The following is an 8,898-nucleotide window of genomic DNA, read 5'->3' on the forward strand; positions in this document are numbered from 1 at the left end:
ATGCCAGAGTGTAGGTGTACGTATATTTGTCATCTGTAATGTTTGGTGAGGATCAGAAAACAGGGCCTACCTGTGATTGAATTACCACACAGAGTACTGAGTCAGCAAGCAATGTGGGCAGGATTCGAAGGAATCACTGAGGCCCTCTATAATTAAACACATACAGTACACACACAGACAGACACGGACACGTGTACATGCAATCACATAAACACACACACACACACACACACACACACACTCAAACACACTCATAAACTGCCAGGCACAAATATGAACACACACATACACGCAAACACGCACACACTCAAATTCACACACAAATACCAGATGTTTCCATTTATTTTCAGGAATGGCTGTGAGCAAACCATTGTCTCTAAGAAAACCTTCACCAGTCACCACAAATATTACTAATTTGACCTTGCTCTGGTTACTCTACCTTGGAATTGTCTTGTGTTCAAGGGTATACTAAACTATTTCTCTTACATTTAATGTCTGAGATGGCATGTGTGATTCTAGGGCCCCCAGCCATATTTACATTGTAAAGAGCTAATTGGCTGATATTGAAGAAAGGATGTCTGTAGCAGATCCATTGACTGCACTATGAACGCTGATGCTTGGTTATTATTTATCTATTACTGACCTTGATACTGTCCCTTTACGGTATATACTGTAGTTGTTGAATAGTTATTGCAAGAATGGTCTTGCAACACAGACGCTGAACCATTGACTCACACATTCAAACCGGTAACCTTAATCGTTGCTGTGCACAACTTCTATTATTTTCCCTTGTCAACAGATATAATGAATGCGTCAGAAAGAAACCCTTACTACGGATAATCAACAACCCTATCCATTTTCAGAATATTATGTACAATACATCAAAGAGAAACTTGAAGATGGCAATTGTCTAAGCTACCATTAGACATATGCTCACTGTTCCCTGAGTTTATGCCTAGACTTTAGCTCAACGGGCTAACAACCCTAAAACCCGGATGGTCACATATATCCCTGTTAGATACCAGGCCCTAGTATATGTACTGTAAATCGGCAGATGCTGACTATATGAGCTGCAACCTTCCTGGTCCAATTCTAGGTTTCCACAGGAGCCTCACAGGAAGTAATACCCCTTGACACGGAGAGGCACGTAGATCCATAGAGTCGGCTCAGTGGAGACATTATGGTCAAAGCCCCCGTCGGCTTTCGTTGGTTCTCTCATTTTAAACTCCATTTTCCTTTTCTCGCTCCCTCATACTGGGTTAGGGTCGAGGGGTCAACCAGATTATCTCCGAATCCCGTTAATCCATCCTCGCATCAGTCTAGGATTACGGGCCGTTGTAATTGAAGGAGCCACTGCCTCAATAAAAAAAGACAGGAAGGCTGAGGATGGCTGATGGTTGAGGAAATGCTGTGAAATGAGGAGAGGGAGAAATTATGGTACATTATCATGGTGTGTGTGGGGGGGTGTGAGTGTTTGAAGGGGGTCAGTGCCCTCCTCATGCTGAGATGCCAGTCATATTTCATTAAGGTGAAAGAAGAGAAGATGGCTTGCCCCCTGCCTGCGGCCTGGAGTAATCTCTCACAGTAACATTGACTTTCCCTTAATACATAAAAGCAGACGATATATGGACCAAGACTGACAGATAGTTGGACAGATGGATGGACAATGTGTGTGTGTGTGTATGTATGTGTGTGTCTGTGTATGACTTTCCAAATTTTAGTTTCTGTGTGTGTATGTGTATCATGTATCAATGTGTATTTCTGTGTATCAATGTGAGTTGTCTGTATATGTGTGTCGGTGTGTGTACACAGACTTGAAAACTCACAATGATACACAGAGACACACACACAGATTAACATGTGCAAAGTCATTTCATGTGTTAGTGTGTGTGTATGGCTCCCATATGCAGCTTCCATTTGCCCTCTCATATGTCGGCTGTTAGTGTTAGGGGTCAGTGCCTTCTGATGGGTGGACATTTTGTTGATAAAACATCTATTAGTAAGTACTCTGTCAGTTTAGTGATTTAGAGGTCTGTGGTCATGCAGGGTCACGGAGCAGCAGGCCTCTCTACTGGATCCCTGAAAAGTTTGACTCTAAGAGACTCCTATAATCTCCAAACACTAGCTCAAGTTCCCTTTCCTCTTGGGAAATTAAGGTCTTGGTAGAACTTGATCCTCTGCAATCTATGAGATGTATGCTGTACTTAGATGGAAATGGTACATTTTCAAAAAAAGACTGGTGCAGTACTATTGTTTTCCATGAAATTAGTGCAATTCATAATTCAATCAAAGATTAATTTAGATAGAAGAGAGGCAGAAAAGAAAGATAGACAATGATTGGATGAATCATGGGGGGGGGTTGTGTGTGTGTATGTGTGCACTTGTGCTTATGTGTGTACATGCATGTGTGTTTGCACACGCACCTGTATGTGTCTGTGCGCATATGCATATCTGTGTGTGTGTGACCGAATTGACCCAATTAATCGGTGTCATTCACCTGAATGGATCACCCCCTCAATCTCTCTGACCTTCAAAGCTTCCCCCTGCAAGTCTGAAGGGTGGTCTGTGTGACCTTTCATTTTTGCGCCACGTTCCCCCTTTTATTTTTATCTTCGTGTGCCGATAATGCCTCTTTTCCCCTTCACTCCTCCTGATGTAATTTAAACAGGATTTTCTTCATATCAGGATCTGGGGATAAGAAAGATAGAAGCGCTAGGATGGAGGGAGAGGGGGAGAGAGAGGAGGGGGAAGGTGAGAGTGAGATGACAGAAATGTCTGGACTAGGCTGAGATTTGGATGGTGACCCTGTGGTATCTGTGGCCCTGTTGTGAAGAATAAACATCTCACAGCATCTTCATATGTTCTAAAGGATGAATGTGTTAATTATGATTGAGTACTTTAATATGTGTGTGTGTGTGTGTGTGTGTGTGTGTGTGTGTGTGTGTGCACGTGTGTGTGTGTGTGTGTGTGTGTGTGTGTGTGTGTATCAGTACACGTGCCTGCGCACAAGTCACGACCACAGTATGTGTCACAGCTCCACCATGTAACATTCCCACAACAATCTTGACATTGATTTAAGATTTTCATCGATCACCCTCCCACAATTTCCCACAGCTTTGACTCTTAACTAAAATATGTTGTTATTATTGATGTAGACTTAGGCCTCCTGGGTTCTGTATTAGAGAGGGATGCAGAGAGAGAGAGATGCGAAGCGATATGCAGAAACAGAGAGAGAAAGATGATGTGGAGGCAGTTTTATACTTCCCTGACACATCCCTCCCTACATTGCTGCTGCCCCAAACAAGAAACACAATTGGACAGGGATGAAATACTGAACCATGGGGCTTGGCCCCTTCGTAACCTTTTAAAGCCATCTATCTCACTCCACTGCCTCAGCAGTGGCCAATGGATCTCCCTGATTGAATTCCCCCTGTCCTTAACTGATCCGTGGGTGTTAGCTTGCAACAGGCTGGCCATAAATTCCTCAGGCTAGAGGGTCGGTAAGGCGTATTTGCTGATAGTTTCATGACATCTTTCATAGATACTAGTTTGTAAAAAAAATTGTCAGGAAGAATTGATTACCTTGTTACCAACAATACCAGCTTTTCATGTGTGTATTCAGACACACACATGAAAAGACATCAGACTTACACTAAAACATACTGGCCAAACTCGTGATATTTCTGACATATCTCTCCCAGCAATTCTACCAGGCGTTCAGCGCTCTTTTGACAGCACACTCACACACTGACTAGTCTGGCAAAGGGTCTTTCTCCTCTCTTGCCTCTCTCCTTAGTGGTTGGCTCTCTTTGTGTGTGTGTGTGTGTGTGTGTGTGTGTGTGTGTGTGTGTGTGTGTGTGTGTGTGTGTGTGGTGTGTCCAACCCTCTTCCTGACAGCCAGTACTCCTGCTCCCTGCCCAACCCTGATTTATTTAACACTAAAACACTTGTTATGCAACGCACTTATTAAACCTGCAAAGGGGTAGATCAATAAAGCATTCTTTATGGCTACTGCTTAAGAAAATGTGGTGTGGGAGAGACAATGGGCAGGATCTTGTTTGATTTACCGCCTCCCAGGGTCAAAATTAATATACTGATGCGGACATGAGAAACACCAGAACCCGATAAAATGGCAGGATGGGCGTTTATGAATCAGACTGCGATGCTGCCTGTAACCATACATTTAAAACATATCATTAAAGACTTAAAGAGGGATACATTAATTCTAATGATTATTGGCTTGGGAGATATACAAGACTACAGGGATGCAGCGAGAGGAGAAGGAGAGGCCTATAATGACAGGGAGGAATGTGTGTGAGAGAAATAGTGTGTGTGTGTTTGGACCTGTCCATGTGCATGTGTGTCTGCATTTGTGTTTCTGTTTTACATGCCCCCAAACTCCCATATGTAACAGTTCTGCAATAGATTTGAACAACCTCAATCACAGATATCTGTGCCTGCTTTGATTGTAAAATCCTATAAAATGATATACATATGAAATGATGAATACACTGCTGTATGAGCAGGGGAAGTGCTGAGGGAATGAAGAAAAGTCACTAACTATCATATATCCCTGCAGAGTACAATGATTCAGTTGGAGTGATAATTGGATCCATTATGAACTCCAATTTCATCAAGTGCCAATATAGGCTTTTAATGGTGAAGTGCTCTGCTCAAAATTAACTGTGCAATTTTTACAGCTACCTGTTATTATTGCCTCCAGAGATTTTGTTATTCAAGCTTTTTGTGTTTTATTTTAGAAATTTATTTTATTTTATTTATTATACCTTTATTTAACCAGGTAGGCAAGTTGAGAACAAGTTCTCATTTACAATTGCGACCTGGCCAAGATAAAGCAAAGCAGTTCGACAGATACAACAACACAGAGTTACACATGGAGTAAAACAAACATACAGTCAATAATAAAGTATAAACAAGTCTATATACAATGTGAGCAAATGAGGTGAGAAGGGAGGTAAAGGCAAAAAAAGGCCTTGGTGGCAAGGTAAATACAATATAGCAAGTAAAACACTGGAATGGTAGTTTTGCAATGGAAGAATGTGCAAAGTAGAAATAAAAATAATGGGGTGCAAAGGAGCAAAATAAATAAATAAATTAAATACAGTTGGGAAAGAGGTAGTTGATAGGGCTAAATTATATGTGGGCTATGTACAGGTGCAGTAATCTGTGAGCTGCTCTGACAGTTGGTGCTTAAAGCTAGTGAGGGAGATAAGTGTTTCCAGTTTCAGAGATTTTTGTAGTTCGTTCCAGTCATTGGCAGCAGAGAACTGGAAAGAGAGACGGCCAAAGAAAGAATTGGTTTTGGGGGTGACTAGAGAGATATACCTGCTGGAGCGTGTGCTACAGGTGGGAGATGCTATGGTGACCAGCGAGCTGAGATAAGGGGGGACTTTACCTAGCAGGGTCTTGTAGATGACATGGAGCCAGTGGGTTTGGCGACGAGTATGAAGCGAGGGCCAGCCAACGAGAGCGTACAGGTCGCAATGGTGGGTAGTATATGGGGCTTTGGTGACAAAACGGATTGCACTGTGATAGACTGCATCCAGTTTGTTGAGTAGGGTATTGGAGGCTATTTTGTAAATTACATCGCCAAAGTCGAGGATTGGTAGGATGGTCAGTTTTACAAGGGTATGTTTGGCAGCATGAGTGAAGGATGCTTTGTTGCGAAATAGGAAGCCAATTCTAGATTTAACTTTGGATTGGAGATGTTTGATATGGGTCTGGAAGGAGAGTTTACAGTCTAACCAGACACCTAAGTATTTGTAGTTGTCCACGTATTCTAAGTCAGAGCCGTCCAGAGTAGTGATGTTGGACAGGCGGGTAGGTGCAGGTAGTGATCGGTTGAAGAGCATGCATTTAGTTTTACTTGTATTTAAGAGCAGTTGGAGGCCACGGAAGGAGAGTTGTATGGCATTGAAGCTTGCCTGGAGGGTTGTTAACACAGTGTCCAAAGAAGGGCCGGAAGTATACAGAATGGTGTCGTCTGCGTAGAGGTGGATCAGAGACTCACCAGCAGCAAGAGCGACCTCATTGATGTATACAGAGAAGAGAGTCGGTCCAAGAATTGAACCCTGTGGCACCCCCATAGAGACTGCCAGAGGTCCGGACAACAGACCCTCAGATTTGACACACTGAACTCTATCAGAGAAGTAGTTGGTGAACCAGGCGAGGCAATCATTTGAGAAACCAAGGCTGTTGAGTCTGCCGATGAGGATGTGGTGATTGACAGAGTCGAAAGCCTTGGCCAGATCAATGAATACGGCTGCACAGTAATGTTTCTTATCGATGGCGGTTAAGATATCGTTTAGGACCTTGAGCGTGGCTGAGGTGCACCCATGACCAGCTCTGAAACCAGATTGCATAGCAGAGAAGGTATGGTGAGATTCAAAATGGTCGGTAATCTGTTTGTTGACTTGGCTTTCGAAGACCTTAGAAAGGCATGGTAGGATAGATATAGGTCTGTAGCAGTTTGGGTCAAGAGTGTCCCCCCCTTTGAAGAGGGGGATGACCGCAGCTGCTTTCCAATCTTTGGAAATCTCAGACGACACGAAAGAGAGGTTGAACAGGCTAGTAATAGGGGTGGCAACAATTTCGGCAGATAATTTTAGAAAGAAAGGGTCCAGATTGTCTAGCCCGGCTGATTTGTAGGGGTCCAGATTTTGCAGCTCTTTCAGAACATCAGCTGAATGGATTTGGGAGAAGGAGAAATGGGGAAGGCTTGGGCGAGTTGCTGTTGGGGGTGCAGTGCTGTTGACAGGGGTAGGAGTAGCCAGGTGGAAAGCATGGCCAGCAGTAGAAAAATGCTTATTGAAATTTTCAATTATGGTGGATTTATCAGTGGTGACAGTGTTTCCTATCTTCAGTGCAGTGGGCAGCTGGGAGGAGGTGTTCTTATTCTCCATGGACTTTACAGTGTCCCAGAACTTTTTTGAGTTAGTGTTGCAAGAAGCAAATTTCTGCTTGAAAAAGCTAGCCTTGGCTTTTCTAACTGCCTGTGTATAATGGTTTCTAGCTTCCCTGAACAGCTGCATATCACGGGGGCTGTTCGTTGCTAATGCAGAACGCCATAGGACGTTTTTGTGTTGATTAAGGGCAGTCAGGTCTGGGGAGAACCAAGGGCTATATCTGTTCCTGGTTCTAAATTTCTTGAATGGGGCATGTTTATTTAAGATGGTTAGGAAGGCATTTTAAAAAAATATCCAGGCATCCTCTACTGACGGGATGAGGTCAATATCCTTCCAGGATACCCCGGCCAGGTCGATTAGAAAGGCCTGCTCGCTGAAGTGTTTCAGGGAGCGTTTTACAGTGATGAGAGGAGGTCGTTTGACCGCTGACCCATTACGGATGCAGGCAATGAGGCAGTGATCGCTGAGATCTTGGTTGAAGACAGCAGAGGTGTATTTAGAGGGGAAGTTGGTTAGGATGATATCTATGAGGGTGCCCGTGTTTAAGGCTTTGGGGAGGTACCTGGTAGGTTCATTGATAATTTGTGTGAGATTGAGGGCATCAAGTTTAGATTGTAGGATGGCTGGGGTGTTAAGCATGTTCCAGTTTAGGTCGCCTAGCAGCACGAGCTCTGAAGATAGATGGGGGGCAATCAGTTCACATATGGTGTCCAGAGCACAGCTGGGGGCAGAGGGTGGTCTATAGCAGGCGGCAACGGTGAGAGACTTGTTTTTAGAAAGGTGGATTTTTAAAAGTAGAAGTTCAAATTGTTTGGGTACAGACCTGGATAGTAGGACAGAACTCTGCAGGCTATCTTTGCAGTAGATTGCAACACCGCCCCCTTTGGCAGTTCTATCTTGTCTGAAAATGTTGTAGTTTGGAATTAAAATGTCTGAATTTTTGGTGGTCTTCCTAAGCCAGGATTCAGACACAGCTAGAACATCCGGGTTGGCAGAGTGTGCTAAAGCAGTGAATAGAACAAACTTAGGGAGGAGGCTTCTAATGTTAACATGCATGAAACCAAGGCTATTACGGTTACAGAAGTCGTCAAAAGAGAGCGCCTGGGGAATAGGAGTGGAGCTAGGCACTGCAGGGCCTGGATTCACCTCTACATCGCCAGAGGAACATAGGAGGAGTAGAATAAGGGTGCGACTAAAAGCAATAAGAATTGGTCGTCTAGAACGTCTGGAACAGAGAGTAAAAGGAGGTTTCTGGGGGCGATAAAATAGCATCAAGGTATAATGTACAGACAAAGGTAAGGTAGGATGTGAATACAGTGGAGGTAAACCTAGGTATTGAGTGATGAAGAGAGAGATATTGTCTCTAGAAACATCATTGAAACCAGGAGATGTCATTGCATGTGTGGGTGGTGGAACTAATAGGTTGGATAAGGTATAGTGAGCAGGACTAGAGGCTCTACAGTGAAATAAGCCAATAAACACTAACCAGAACAGCAATGGACAAGACATATTGACATTAAGGAGAGGCATGCTTAGTCGAGTGATCAAAAGGGTCCAGTGAGTGGAGAGGTTGGTTTAGGGTCACGGCGATTTAGACAGCTAGCCAAGCCAACCGGTAGCAAGCTAGCATAGGATGGAGTCTGTTGTTAGCCACCTCTTGCGTTCGGTCAGTAGATTAGTGGGGTTCCGTGTGGTAGAGGGGATTAATCCAAATCACACAACAACAACAAAAATAAGAACAATAGATATAGTTATAGAGGCCCGAGAAGAAAACATAATAATTCAAATAAATAAATTGTCCGATTGTCTATTCAGATAGCAGCCGGAAAGACAGCTAACGGTTAGCGGGCCGCAGATGGGCGTTCCGGTAACGTCGCGACAGAGGAGCCAGCCGGATCTCCTTCAGGTAGATAACGTCGGCTGTCCGGTTGTGAAGGCCCGGTGGGGCTCCGCGTAGGCAGTGAAACGGGTC

Source organism: Oncorhynchus mykiss, chromosome 18 (assembly GCF_057628025.1).
Source record: "Oncorhynchus mykiss isolate SJ-2025 chromosome 18, ASM5762802v1, whole genome shotgun sequence".
NCBI lineage: Eukaryota > Metazoa > Chordata > Actinopteri > Salmoniformes > Salmonidae > Oncorhynchus > Oncorhynchus mykiss.